Raw genomic sequence first — 15,892 nt, 5'->3', positions numbered from 1 at the left:
CTCATAATAGCAATGTAATAATTAATATATGTTGGAAGTATGTGAGCTCCTGAATATGATATGGACATGGCAAGATATGAATATGAATGTATTCCCCCCCCCCAACTGATGGTATTGGCAATTTTATGAAATGAGGAAGAGAAATGTTTTTCCAACAATTATCATTCTAGCTTTTTATGGAATTTTATGGTCAAAAGTTAGAAAATGACGTACCTTCACTTACCCTTTGGAATGGATGAGTTGTATGTATGGTGGCTGAAAAATTCTGATCATATTCTTCTTCAAGTGGCTGAACAAGAGGAGCCATGGATAGAGAGATAAGATGGCTTTTTATTGCTTCTACTAAAACTTGCTGAATCTGCTCCAAAATGCTGAAAATAATAGTCTTCATGTCTTCAAAAATCATTGGCACAATTCCTACTATGTGAAAGGATGTTCTGATGTCGAACATAGTAGGAAATTGTTGGCTTAGTGGCCATTAATGGATGCCACTAGTCAACACAAGAACTCTCACCATTGATGACAATGAGAGTCAAGATGCCCAAACACATCTTGCTAGGTACGAATGAATTTGCTGATGTCGAGTCACCTAGAAGATCTAACGAACAAGGGACATTAATGTATTCCCATTGTTTGTCAGCATGAGGACTTGCCATTAAGGCATGCAAGCCTCAAGGTGTTTTTACAAAGAACTTAGACTCAAAGGACTATGGACTCAATAATTTGCATTGAAGCAGGGCTTATTTGCGGAACGAAAATGACAAGGAATGGAAAATGAAAATGGAAAATGGCAATGGAGAATAGAAATGGCAATGGAAATAAGCATGTGAATGAGCCTCTTGCTTTTATTTGTGGGTTATGAATGGACAAAAAGAGATGGAAAGTGTATGTGAATGTAAGTGGAAAATATGGAGGAAAATGGGATGAATGGTTTATTATGAGGTATGGATGTGATGGATGGATATGATGGAGACAATAGTATCTGAAAGTTTTTCAAGTGTTTGGATATGATTTTACATCAGCATATTTCCTCTTTGTTGCTGATCATCCTCTTATGAAACAAATTGGTCTCTTAGAGAAACACCATTCTCTTGTAGTCATTTGTCCTTCCTCCTGGAACCTGCAAAAAAACTAATACTTCTTCTGCAATAGAATGTAAGATTATCAAAGGAGAGAGGTGATCAATCTCTCTAGTTATGATATTTACACACAAAACTAAGAATTTGTATTAATGAAACAAGTTCTCAAAGGAAAAATCAAAAGAATTTATACCTGCTTTGGAATTAGTGCCTCAAGTTGATGTTGCTTCTTTTCAGCAATTTATTTCATTATTTGCCATTTCAAACTCTAATGATATATTTCTCATTGTATAGATCTTGTTGAGATCTTTCCAATGGTACTTAAATCATCAAAATCTGATTTTGTATGAGAAAGATAGGCTGATTTGAACAATGAGGTTTTTCTGGCTGCGGAATTGGGGAACAACTCTGTAGCTAAAAATCTTGAATAAAAAGTTAGCCATTCATCTTTCATTATCAGTCCAAAATTAATCAATACCTTCAGAAAAGTGAGAAAATAACTTGTTCATTTCATTGATTCAAAATTATTATTTTTTCTTGACATGCAGCGACTCAGTGTGGCGACTTAGTGATAACACACAATTTGACTTCCCTTTGACCGGGGTCTTTTTCATCAAATTTGATCGAATGAATAGGACACCATCCATGTACTGACATTTCCCTAGCTACCCATGTGACTTGTTTTGCTTGATGACACCTGCAACCTAGAGTTTAACAAAACAGCTGCGGAATCCGGGATTGGCTGCGGAAAGCCTGTGTGAGCTGCGGAAATGCTGTATTGGCTGCGGAAAGTGCAGAGTGTAGAAAGTACTGTGAAATGGAGTGGCTGTGTGCGTGGAAGAGAAAAAAAAAAATGTGGAGGAGTGAAGGCTGTAACAAATTGTTGTCCAGCCTCAATAGATATATCCAACAAGATCTTGTAATCATTCCAAAACTTGTGATGACTCTGTCTACAAGATCTGGTTTCAACATGCGTATAAACATTGTCTTCTGGCTATAGGCTCTAGCCCCTCCCTGGATATCTTTGCATATGATCCTCAAAATGTATATCGACATATGTAACAAGCAAACAGCTGTTGTAAACCTTTCTTGTTGTGATGGTATCGCTAGTCTCATCTCGTCTGGCGGACTTTTTTATTGTTTGGTGGAAACTTTGTCAACATCGATACCTCATTCGATGTTTTGATGGATGAAATCGCTTGGGATGCCGGGTGAAACTAAGTACACACAGTGTGCTAACTGTTGGTCACATGGGGCTATTGGTAAACAGATTGTAATCAAGGTTTGAAGCATAGCCGTGAGTTTGCAGCGGGAGTTATGCGGCTGTGAAGAGCCGTATGCAATTGGTTTACGTAACAGAGCCGTGTTGGATTGAAACTGCCGTTTAACAGGTCTTAATGAATTGCAATGGGTGGCATATGGACAGAGGACGTGGTAGAGGTGGCAGCATAGAACCGAATTTTAATTCCCCTTCTTTAGGTACGCCGAACACATCAAACTATCAGTTAACTCATGTTTTTCTTCACGCGGCGGCAAAAAAGAGGCTCCAAAGAACCGAGAATTTCTCCCAGACCACCACAAATTTCTTCGAACGGTTTCTGGGTTATCTAATTAACCCACCTGGAAAAAAAACCCATGTTTTAGTTTTTCGAAATTCGTCTCCATTTGGGCAAATCGAACATTTGAAGTTTGACGTTTTTCCTATGTTTACGCATTTTTCCTAAGTTAACAGTTCTGCATTCGGTTGTGAAATTGATTTTGAAATATTTTTTTTTATATGGAATACTTGGAGGAGAGGCGGCTGAAGGATCTGATCAAGAAGCATTCCGAGTTCATTAGCTACCCCATTTATTTGTGGACTGAGAAGACCACTGAGAAGGAGGTCAGTGACGACGAAGAGGAGACAGAGGAGAAGAAGGAAGATGAAGGGGATATCCAGGAAGTGGAGGAGGAAAAGGAGAAAGATAAGAAGAAAAAGAAGGTAAAGGAAGTGTCGCATGAATGGAGTCTTGTCAACAAGCAAAAGCCCATCTGGATGAGAAAGCCAGAGGAGATTACAAAGGAAGAGTATGCATCGTTCTATAAGAGTCTCACCAATGATTGGGAGGATCACTTGGCCGTGAAGCATTTCTCTGTAGAGGGTCAATTGGAGTTCAAGGCTGTTCTCTTTGTTCCGAAGAGGGCTCCATTCGATTTCTTTGATACAAAGAAGAAGCTCAACAATATTAAGCTTTATGTGAGAAGGGTTTTCATAATGAACAACTATGAGGAGCTTATTCCCGGAGAAAGCCCACAGAAGTCATGGATTCAGGAATTGGGTGGTCTCCCTTGTTATGATCATTAGATTTCTGCTAATTTTTGTCTACACAACAAACAAACCAAAAAAAAACACATGTATAGGGATAAACAGTATGCAATGTTGTTGCATACCGCTGCTTTCTCTCTAATTTTAGAGCCTACACAGAGATGAAAGAATTGATTTGATGCTGCTGTTTGCAAGAGACATGAAAACAACTAAAGGAGACGTAATGCTTTTGCAGGTTCGTTTTAAGGCCAAAGCTTGATCAGGGAGGCAGATTTTTTTATTGAAGCCACAACGAAAACTAGGAATGGAGATAGCCATAGATTGTTTTTTTCTCTGAAATTGTGAATTTTTATATTGCTTAGTCATTCCTGCATTTTCATTTTATTGCACTAACATCTTGACTGTAAGTTTGAAAAACAGAGTGGTATCAGCTGCGGAAACCGGTATCAGCTGCGGAAACCAGTATCACAGCAACCACTTAGCTAAATAGAGATAGTTAGGCAATCTTAATGGAAATGATCATGGGGAAATAACTTTTATTGATGAAATGGATGGCATGGAGTGAAAATGGAAATGAAATGAAGTTTATTTTTTTTCTCTTCTCCTTTTTTTTTCTTGAATCAATTGAAGTGATGAAGTTTATTTTGTCTCCTATTTTTTTCTTAATAATTCTTTTTCTGATCCTCCAGATCACACAAAGTGCAGGAGGAGAGCATACTCAAGAATTATTAACCCTTTTTTTTTTTTTTTTACTTAACAATCCTTTTTCTGATCCTCTAGATCACACAAAGTGCAGGAGGAGAGCATACTCAAGAATTGTTAATTTTTTTTTTCAGATGTAAGAAATAAGGTCTCCTAATTACACTTCCCCGGCAACGGCGCCAAAATGTCTAGTCAATTTAACGTCTTAAATTGCTCTACATAAATTATCAATCCGGGTATCGTAAACTGATGAAGTGTGGTGCACTATATGTGCTTAGTTAACCTTTCTCTTACTTCGTTGTTTTATAGTTTATGTGGGTTTTGTTCTTGTTAGTTTTCTAAGGTCTTAAGAATAATTTTAAAGGACAAGTATGGATAAAGATTTTAAGACAAGGCCTATGTCCTTAATGGTAACTTCCAAAACTTAGCACTTCAAAAGAACTTAAAACATGTTATTGATGGAGTTAGTATTTAAACAAAAGTGTAAATATACAACTAGTTCAATCAAAATAAAATGCAATAATCAAATAATGAGAGAATGACTATGAGACCTAGTATCCTTGCTGCTTCAGCAAAAGGACAAGATGATTCTATCACGTCATTAGTTCATTAAAAGGCTATGTGCATCACTAATCTACAATCAACTTGAAAGCAATTTATGTACAATAATATACATGTTAAAAAGAAAATAAAATGCAGTAATTCAAACTATACATTAATATACATGAAAATCAGAAAAAGAAATGCAATAAATTAAAGTGACAACTATACAAGGCAAGGGCCCCCTTCCACCTATGAAATCAAATGCTTAAAGGAAAATAAAAACATCAAATAAAGGACTAAATGACATCAGCCCAGTATCTCTGTTGCTGATTTAAAATGAAAATGAAATGTAAAATCTAAGTGACACTACATAAAGGAGACAAATCACACTACTTTAACCTTTTCTTAACCTTTTTGCCTTTCAGCTAGTTATGAACAAGTCAGCAATGTGAGTCTTAAAGCAAACTAAACCAAGCTGTACTAAGTGATATTTTGGCTCCAATAAAGTTATTTGATTATGGAGAAAGAACCATCAATAGATGAACAACTTGATATCTAAGAGCAAAAAGTGAAGTGCAAGTTAAAGAAATGATACTAATGAAAATCAAACTACAGAAAAATAAAGGTCAGCAACATAGACAAGATGATCACACATGCCACTAGTCATGAAATCAAAGTAAAATTAAACACACTTGCATGAATTGAAATTGCATGAATGAAAAATCTAATCTACCTTACATTCTACAAAGAAATATTTACAAAATGAAATCTACTCTACTTACATCCTAATATGCTCCATGACATCTACTTCACATCTCCTTCCATGTTGAGAACATCAAAGCTTTATTCAATTTCTTCAAAAGTGCAAAGTACAACAAGGCTCTCCAAAGCTTTCAAAAGCCATGGGACTAACAAGCTAAAAGGACTAAGAAAAAGACTAAAAGGAAAGACTAACTAATGAAGGAGAGAGATCTCCTATTTATACAAAAAGATGAGAGCCATCTCATTAATGAGAATCCATGAATCTCTCCCTCTTCCTCTAGAGTCCTAATCAAAATAGGAACTGATAAGACACATGTCTTCTTAGAGTTACAATACAATTAGGAGATGTGACACATATCCTCATGATCCCATGATTCTTTCCACTCAAATTCGAATTTGGCCTTGGGGTGCCACATAAGGGTCTTCTAGAAGCCTCCTTTCAACCTACACATGTCAACAATCTCAACCCATTTGTTAGGTATAAGCATATGCACATTATTTTCTAATGTTTAACCACAAATTCACTTAAAAGGCTTAGAAATAATAAAGATTGGAAAAACATAAAGGTGGCCCAATGATAATGAAAGTGGGATGAATGTGGTGACATAGTAGTGAAATGGAGGTGATATAATGGACATAATAGTGAAAGTGTAATGGAAATGAATGACATTTTCAAGACTCAATAGAAAGATCGAATGTAGGATTAGTCATTATGCACATTTCTATTTTTCTTTTATTTTGCTTAAACTAAGGCAGGTCATTTAAACCTCCTCAATTTTTTTTGTAATAATCTATTTTTAGTTTCATAAGTTAGTATTTAAACCCCTCTCATGCATTTAGAGAGGGGTCCAGAAATTTTACCAGAAACATTTTTCAGAACATGCACTTCTGTCCCTTTGAGGAAGTTCTGGTGAAATTAATGGAACGAGATTTATTTTCTACTTGAATTTGACATCTTCTACTGAAATTGCACTTCTGTACTCTTAGATGATGTTGGATGATTTGAAAGTAGATCAATATTGCTGGAGCACATGAGTAGAACATATTATGAATGATACTTTTATCTCTTAATTCTTTTTACTTATGCATCAAGCAATAAATTATCTTCAAGTTATTTATGTATGAAAGTTTGAATTCTTGATTGACATTATTGCACTATTGTATGATTATGATTTATAGTTTATGCTCCATACATGAATGATTTTTATGCGATATATCTCTCATATCGTTTCGGCTAACTTTTTATACGAAACGAAAATTGTTAAACGGATTCACTTCTTATCGCAATTGAATGATCTTTATTATAAATTGCTTTCAGACATCATTTTAGATCGCATATATCATATTACTCCCGGGATAGTTATAGTTAGATAAATATTTTTGATTAGGACAAATTGCACGTGATTATTAGTTAAATTAGATTAGTTTGAGGCTAGGTATTACTCCAAAAATCTCAAAACATTATTTTGTTAGCACAAGCATAAAAATAGATTTTCGATTTTCAAGCCTTCATCATAACCTTATTGCAGAAGAGGAAGAAGATCCTCACAACATCGACATAGTAGAATCAGAAGGATACCGCGAAGTAACTTGACCTAATCTAGAAATACCAGATATAATGAAGCCACTAAAGACCAAGAAGGTGAACATAGGATCAGAGAATGAAACCAAGTTTGAAAAAATATGAGACTATTGATGAAGAGAGAGTCAGTAAAGTTACAGAGTTACTCCATGAATATCATGAATTTTTTCCCACTAAGTTTTCAATAATGAAGGGTATAATAGGAGATCTAGGAGTCACGAAGATTCCCCTTAAGCTTGATGTGAAGCCAGTCAAACAAATACCTTATAGGTTCAATCTGAAGTATAAGGAGAAATTGAAAGCAGAGCTGGATAAGGTGATAGTAGCAAGAATTATTGAACCAGTAGAAGAATCAGAATGGGTGAGTCCTATGGTGGTGCAAGAGAAGAAGACTCAAGGAGAAATTAGGATCTGTGTTGATATGAGGAAGTTGAATGATGCATGTTTACATGATCCCTTCCCTACCCCTTTCACAGATGAAGTGAGAGAAAATGTAGGAGTTCTAGAAGCTTACTCATTTACAGATGGATTTTCAGGTTATCATCAGATTAGGATTTCACCTGAAGATCGGTATAAGACCACATTTGCTACATAATGGGGCTCATATCAATACATAGTAATGCCTTTTGGATTAAAGAATGACCCTATTATATTTTCTAGAGTGTTGGTTGCCGATTTTAAGGAATAAATCCAAAAAAATTTAGAGGTATATTTTGATGATTGGGCAATATTTGGATTGTTGAGCAAACATATTGGAAGTTTAAGACTTATGCTTGACACATGTAGACAATATCATATCCCCTTGAACTTAAAGAAGTGCATACTTTGTGTACATTTTGGAATATTGTTGGGACATATTGTTTGCAAGCAAGGACTAATGGTGGACCTTGCTAAGATTGTTGTCATTGTGAATTTTCCTCCACCTAAGATGGTAAGACATCTTCGCACTATGTTGGGACATACTGGGTCTATGCGCAGATCACTGCGCCTATGGAGAAATTGTTAAAGAAGGATGTAACTTTTCAGTGGAATGAAGAATGTCAGAAGAGCCTCAACATATTGAAATAAAAAATGGTAGTTGCACCTATATTAGTGTTCCCTTATTGGAATAAGGAATTCCATGTCCATGTGGATGCCTCTTGTATAGCTTTGGGAGTAGTATTGGCACAACCTGGTGTAGGAGAAATTGATCATCCTATAGATTTTGCAAGTAGAAAGTTATCTAAAGAAGAAAATAATTACACCACTATAGAAAGGGAAGGACTGGCCATGGTGTATGCTTTGCAGAAGTTTAGACACTATTTGCTGGGATCACACTTTAAAATGTTTACAGATCATTCTGCACTAAAGTATTTGGTTAATAAGCCTGTCTTAGGAGGAAAGATTTGCAGATGGTTATTATTATTCCAAGAATATGACTTTGAAATCATTGTTAAACCAAGAAGACTAAATGCAGGACCTGATCATCTATCAAGATTGGAAATAGGGGAAGAACCAACTAGCATAGAGGATAATCTCCTTGATGCACAATTATTTTCAATCAGAGTTGCAGATGACCATTTTGCAGATATCATTTAGTTTTTGACCACATGGATGGCTCCTTCAGAGTATACTATGGAACAAAAGAAAGAATTAGTGGTTAAGGCAGCTGAATTTTCATTAATAGAAGAACAATTATATAAGATGGTACCAGATGAAATATTGTGCAGATATGTTCTTGAACATGAAGGACAAATGATTCTAAAAGAAGCTCATATTGGCACAGCTGGTGGACACTATGCAGGAAAAGCTATTGCACATAAGAATTTGAGAGTAGATTTTGGTGGCCTACATTACACAAAGATGCAAAGGAGTACTGCAAAGCATGTGATATGTGCCAAAGAAAAAGAAAACCTTAAAGAAGAGATGAGATCCCATTGGTACCACAAGTTACATTACATAACTTTGATAAATGGGCTATTTATTTTGTTGGACCCATTAACCCACATGGAAAGAGGATTAGTGTGAGGTACATAATTAAAACAACTGATTACTTGACAAGATCAGCCAAAGCACAACCATTAAGGGACTGTAAACAAAGACTGTTGTGAAGTTTATTTTTGAGTATATGTTGTCTAGTTTGTATGTCTAAATATTTTGATGAGTGACCAAGGTTCACACTTCCTGAATAAAACTATTGAAGTATTGAATGAGGAATTCCAATTTTATAATCAAAAGAGTACCCCTTATCACCCTCAGGCTGATGGAATAGTAGAAGCATTCAATAAGATTTTGGAGAATGCATTGACTAAGGTATGCAATGTGAACAACGATGACTGGAACCTTAGAATCCCAACAGTTTTATGGGCTTATAGGACCACATGTAAAAAGTTGACATGTCAGACACCCTTCAGGTTAGTTTATGGGCAAGAAGTTGTGATGCCCATGGAGTACATCATGCCTAGCTTGAGGATTGTAGCTTTTACAGATATGGAAAACCCTAATATAATGGAGGAAAGAATGTCACAGTTGATTGCTTTGGAAGAAGACAGATTTATAGCAGGATTCCATCAGCAGGTACAAAAAGCAAGAGAAAAGGCTTGGCATGACAGACGTATTAAGAAGAAGATGTTCCAAGTAGGAGACCTTATTCTCCTCTATGGCAGTAGGTTTATGAACTTTCCAGGAAAATTCAAGATGCATTGGTTGGGCCCCTACATTATCAAGCATATTACTGATGGAGGCGTAGTTCAATTAGCGAAGTTAAATGGAGAATTGATCCAAGGAAGAGTAAATGGTAGCAGGTTGAAGTTGTATAGGGACAACGTTGTCCCTACAACGTCGCTCTAAAGAAGAAAGGATAAAAGTGTTAGTGTCACCTACAGTTGAAAATGGGCACTGGACTATCAACCATGTTGCAGAAAGAGCTTCGACGTAGGAAGTTACTTCGCTATAGTCTAGATTATGTCGAAGTACATAGGAGATGCAATGTAAGAAGCATTGTTTGCTACAATATAGATGTGTCAAAGTTCTTAAAAAAAAATTAAAATTAAAATTAAAAAATTAAAAAAATTAAAAACAAATAATATATATATGTATGTATGTATGTATGTATGTATGTATGTATATATATATATATATATATAGATATGAGGGAAAGTTAACATCAAACATGCAGAAAGTTGCATTTATGAGGATAGATTGGCAATATATAGGGATAGATATACAGTTAATGAACACAATTTGAGCTAATGATGGGGTTAGATATTCATAATTGCTATAAAAATCTGCGTCCCACCCATATTTGAAACTTTCATGAATTGAGAGTTCTAGTGTAGAAATTTTCACTATTGTATGTCGTCTAAGTGTTCTTGGGAAGAAATTATTCATAATTTTCATGAGAAGGGCTTCCCTGGAATCATGGAAGCAGTCGTAGCAACCGCTAGTATACCCGCAATAGCTTCATCACAAAAGCAATGGAGATCTCCAAGAAAGAAACCAACCAAGGAAGAGAGAACAAAGAAGAAACAAGATAAGAAAAATATTGAACCTCAACGAGAAGTCGAGCGAGTCAGAGATAATGAGGAAGAAGCAGAGCACGCAGAGCAAATGGAAACAGTGAGGAAGAAGTGGAGCATGCAGAGCAGATGGAAACAGATGGTGCAACATTTCCATCACCTCTACTACCATACATTCCACCAAGAAAACCGAATGTCAAACCAGTGAAAGACTCGAAGGATGCAAAGTTTTGCACCTTCACACCCCTATTTCCAGAGGAAGTACCATTTACTAGGGAATTACTTGGGAAAGTACCGCAGCTGAAGTTCGCAGGCTACAACTTCAACAACAAGAATAAATACCCACAGTTTGCACCTTATTGATATTTGAAACAAGTAAACTACAAGGAGAGTGGTGTGACAAGGTTAGAGTTGCAATAATGGTAAAATGGATTGGTGCATTCAGGATTGATGAACATGTTGAATGTGTCGCACTTCAGTAGAAGTCTGGGGAGCATGGATTGTGTGTGAAAACTACTTGTGTTGATGCACGATGGATGATTATGGATGGGAATAAGATCCCTATAGATCCAATGTTTATATGGAGAACCACCAGACTTCCATATCAAGGGTGGAACCCTGTGGAAGAATTTGTTGGAAAAGATGAGGACCGGGCCATAAGCGACAACATGAAGAAAATTTTTGGTCAGAGACAAGGAAAAAGGGAATATATTATAAACTTAATCAGTGACCAAGAAGTTCGCTTTGTAGTACACATATTGGCTGGGAAGATCACGAGAAAGTGTCGGGAAAATGAAGTCCTTACAATGGTAGTTTCATTGGTTGCGTAGTGCGGTAATGGGGTTCAGTACAACTAGATCAAATACCTTTGCAAAGAAATTCTGAACAACTACCGAGGGGTCTTGGAAAAAGGTACAACATTTCATTACCCTTGGCTGATATTTATAATTGCAATGTTGGCATGGAGAGAGCCGGAGGATTCATTGTTCCCTTCGGTAGCTTCAGATGTCTGTGAAGCCACGCGGTATGCCTCACTATGGTATACCACCCAACTGTCATGAGCAATGGATAACATGATGCTTTTTGTGTTATATCACATGGAATTACATATGTTGTTGAAACAACACCCTTGCCTCTCGCCGAGCCTATACAAGAAATATAGAGTTGTTGCAAAGTTCAAAGCTACTTTTCACAAAGCCTATATACAGGCCCATATGGATACAAAGAAGAAGTGGCTTCCTCTAGCATATTTGGTAATAGAAGATGTTCTCCTTATACAGGTACAATAGTGGCCCACATAATGGATGATTGCGTCGGAGGTAGAGGCAAAAGACAGTGCGATAGAGGAGGACACCTCACAACATGGTGAAGCGAGTGGAAAGGAAAAATATAAGGATGAGTAGGAATCAGAGGAAGAGGAGCAACATGACGAGGGTCACCAGGATCCTCCTGAAGGAGATGAGTAGAATAAGGAGTCAGAAAAGATAGAAATAGAACAAGTTTTCACAGAAAATAAGAAGTCACAGGGCGAAGCTGCCACAAAGATCAAGAAGAAGCAGAAGGTCGATAAGATGAAGGATATCATGCCAATGGTCCTTATTGATGGGGACCTAGAGCAAACTGGGGATAGATTTAGGAGGCGACAACAAAATCGTGGAATAAGTGGGAAGATCACTACGACGTACTTCTCACAGGTGTGCAAGAGCGAATTGCAGAACTTAAAATTTTGGCACAGATAGTCAGACAACCCACACAGATATAGGAAAGGATTGGAGAAGAAAGGAAAATAGAGCCTACACTTGTAGCAAGGTTAGCACCAATACTCGCTGGAGCCCTACAGTTTGACTCCGTTGAGGTACAACAATAAGCAAAAGGGTGGAAGCATGTCAATATGAACATCGTAGCGGTACCATTGCAAAGACTACACAAGTTGCACATGGAGATAATAGAAGAGCTGAAGCTGAGCGAACATCATACCTCACAGTTGAATATTCAGGTATAAATAGTGGACTTCACTACAACAAAAGCTTGACTAGATGATCTAAGAGAGGGATCAAGTAGTTTAGCAGCAAACGAAGATCAAGGAGGTGATTGAAACAATATGCAAAGTGATTCCGGGCCTTGATGTCTGAGAAGAAGAGCTAGTAGGGGAAAAGGTCACGAAGCTCAGGCTTGTAGTGTAAGGGTATAAGGAAAATATCACCACAATACAATTTAAATATGAAATGCAGATTAGTAAGATGCAAATGAAGTTGCAGCCAACCACACCATAGGAAGTAAGAGAGAAGAGGGAGACTAACCTAAAGACTGCAATGGCAAACATCTCCACAGTAATGGCAAACTGTGGGAAACATTTGGACTAGAGTTTATAGATTTGGAATTCGCTACAAGAAGATCCAAATGTGTAGAAATTGTATGAAGACATTCAGCAGAGGCAACAACAGCTGGAAGAGATTTAGGTAACTGCGAATACCTTACCAATCTCGCAAAAGCTTTCCAAAATCAATGAGGGAAAGGCCCTCTAGAAGAAGATTGAGGAACTGAAGAAGGAAGTACATGTTTCAACAGAGATAACTCAGCCATGGTGGGATGAGGTTGATCTGATAATCACCCTATGAGTGACCTCAGTTGAATATTTATTAAAAAAAAGGTATTACAGACTCATGTGATGGTGTGTGTGTTCTGTGTTATTGAAACAACGGATCGATCAGAAAATAAATGGAAAGACAGCAGAGAAATACAGTAAGCAACACAAAGACACAAGCATTTTTTAATAAGGAGTTCACCCTATTCTCCAGGGCTACGTCTTCGGTCCAGCTTCAGTGGTGGCCTTGTTTTATTGTGTCTTTCAGCAGAGAAATTACAATACAGGGACTCAATATGAGTTCTCTTGAAGCAGATTTTGCTTGGTAGGGTGGTTCTTGGATTCCCCAAGCCACTCGGAGTACACAGACTCTTGTTCTTCCTACCAGCTCTGTGACCCTTGGTCTACAGTGGAAAGAGCCAACTATGGTGCTCAATCCAGATAGATTCCTCTATGGGAAGGCTTGATTCTTCAAGCTCTTTGGTGCTCGATGCTGCCTGTGGTCAGCTCGGCCCTCTATCTCCTCTACTTGGCTTTACTGCTCTCTGTGCTTAGTCCTCCTCTCAGGGTTCACTGTTCACTGTCTCTCTTGGTTGCTTGGACTCTTCTCTATTCCTCTTCTCTCAATCTTCATTCCTCTTCAGAGTTGATGGCTTTAGCCATTCGATCTCCATGCCTGTTCGGTTCCTCTCCCGCCTATGTCGATTCGCCGACCACCTGCATGCTTGGAGTTCCCTGTTCAGCATCAGCATGAACGCTCGGGAAGTAGCCACGCGTCTCCATCGGAACAGCGCCAGCCTGTTCGTCGATTCGTTTCTTCGGTTATGTCGTGGATACGTTCTTTCTCCACCGTGGCGGTCAACAGATTCCAAATCCCCTTAAATCGCGGCTTAATTCCCTGTTGATTCTGCTTCTGTCTATCGAGCGCAATCTCAGCCGTTTGATCTGGGCTCCTCAAGATTCGACGTCATACGCACGTCGAGCGCGGTTGACTTGCTCGACTGATAATGCGCGATCATGGCAGTTTTTCTCTCACCTTTACTGCCACGCGTCAATCGCTAAATGGGATCGCTCTGCTCTCCTCCAAAACCTCTTACTGTTCAAGGGCGCCCCAATCAAAACTGTCGGTTTCCAAGTCGTGGGTCCCACCTTCGTACATTGGCGCCTTTCGTTTCTTCGCCCGCGGTTCTTCGGCTCCCAACGTGACCAAGGGCTTAAGGTCCCTCCATTTCGGCCCTGTTTTCCCAACGCCTTTTCCCATTCTGAGGCTCCCAGGGGCTACATCGACCTCCTACGCAGTCTCCATGGGCCTTGATCAGTGCGCTTTGACCGAGGTCCTTGTCGTTCTGCGCCGACTGCCATGGCCACTGGTTCAGGGTGTTTCCGATTGTTGTTTTGGATTCTTCAAGGATTTTTTTCGTCCCTATACAGTCAAGGTTCTTTGACAGTCGTTTATGGATCCAATTTGGATTACGGCCTCCCTACTAAAAAGATTTTGGACCACCAAAAGTTGGTTTTCTTCAAGCATCGACTAAGTGAGGAAACTATTGTCTCACTTGTCCAATCTCAATCCACTTTGCACTCTTCGGCTTCGAACCTTTAAAGCCCAATCCTGAGGTATTCCACCTATCCATTGCGTGTCGTCCTTACCTTCCTATCCAACACTATATCTTCCTGCAACTCATTAATATATTCAAGTAACAGGTCATCAACAGAAGGCAATTAACTCTGCCCTTCAGGGTCCTCAATCATTGAAGGTTCAAACAACCTCAAGAAATCGACGTTCACGACTGAGTAGATGTGCATGTAAGCTGGTAGATCAAGGCGAACAGCATTTTCACCAATCTTCTCAAGTATCCTGAAGGGTCCATACCTGATAGGTTTTAGCTTTTTACCTTCACCTTGCATCATGTCCTTGCTGATATACAACCAGACTTGGTCTCCAACTTGAAAACTATGCTCCATCCGATGCTTATCATGCCTAGACTTGTACTTGGCCTGGCTCTTTTCCAGTTGTTCCTGTACTACCTGGTGGATCTCCTGGATCTATTCAATGAACCTAGTTTCCCTGTCCACATCATTGTGTCTATCAACCATGGTATCTTTACCAAAGACAAAATCCAAGGGAGACCTTGGTATGAAACCAAAGCAGGTCTCAAAAGGAGATCTTTGGGTAGAAGAGTGTTTGGCTCTATTGTAAGCATGCTGCACATAACACAAGTGTTCATCCCAAAGCTTAGGGTGTTCGTTGCAATATCCTCTCAGTAACTAGATCATTGTCCTGTTAACTACTTTTGTTTGGCCATCTGTTTGTGGATGAAAAGTTGTGCTTTTCTTTAATTTGGTGTCCATTAGTTCCCACAGACTGGACCAAAACTTTCCCACAAATCGGGTGTCTCGATTAGATATAAAAGAAGTTGGTAATCCGAAATGAACCCATACGTGTTCAAAGAATAATTTTGTAGTTTGTTCAGCTGTAATCTTTTTACTACAGGGTATCAAAATACAAATTTTGCTGAACCTATCCATAACAACATACAGATAATCATGACCTTTCCTAGATTTAGGCAGTCCTCCCACGAAATCCATGGAAATGCTTTCCCAAGGGTGAGAAGGAACTGGCAAGGGAGTGTATAAGCCTAGTTTTCTATTGATGGGATTGCTTTTACCACACATAGCACACCCCTTTACACATCTAGAAACTGTCTCACTCATTCTCGGCCAATAACAAAAACTTTGCAGCTGTGCAACTGTTTTACTTACCCCAAAGTGACCTGATATCAGAGAAGTGTGTGCTTCCCTAATTATCTTTGCTCTCTCAGTTTGTGGAATGCAGAG

General features: G+C 38.3%; 1 pseudogene; it reads left to right on the top strand.

Annotated features, from left to right (window-relative positions):
* The first annotated feature begins 2,856 nt into the window (after positions 1-2,856).
* On the top strand, positions 2,857-3,423 carry LOC149196085 (heat shock protein 90-1 pseudogene; annotated as a pseudogene).
* Positions 3,424-15,892: the final 12,469 nt, after the last annotated feature.

The sequence above is a fragment of the Pinus tabuliformis genome, chromosome 2_2 (genome assembly GCF_031772625.1).
Source record: "Pinus tabuliformis cultivar Carrire ecotype Pingquan chromosome 2_2, CPIR1, whole genome shotgun sequence".
Classification (NCBI taxonomy): domain Eukaryota; kingdom Viridiplantae; phylum Streptophyta; class Pinopsida; order Pinales; family Pinaceae; genus Pinus; species Pinus tabuliformis.
This window is presented reverse-complemented; position numbering and strand designations above follow the sequence as displayed.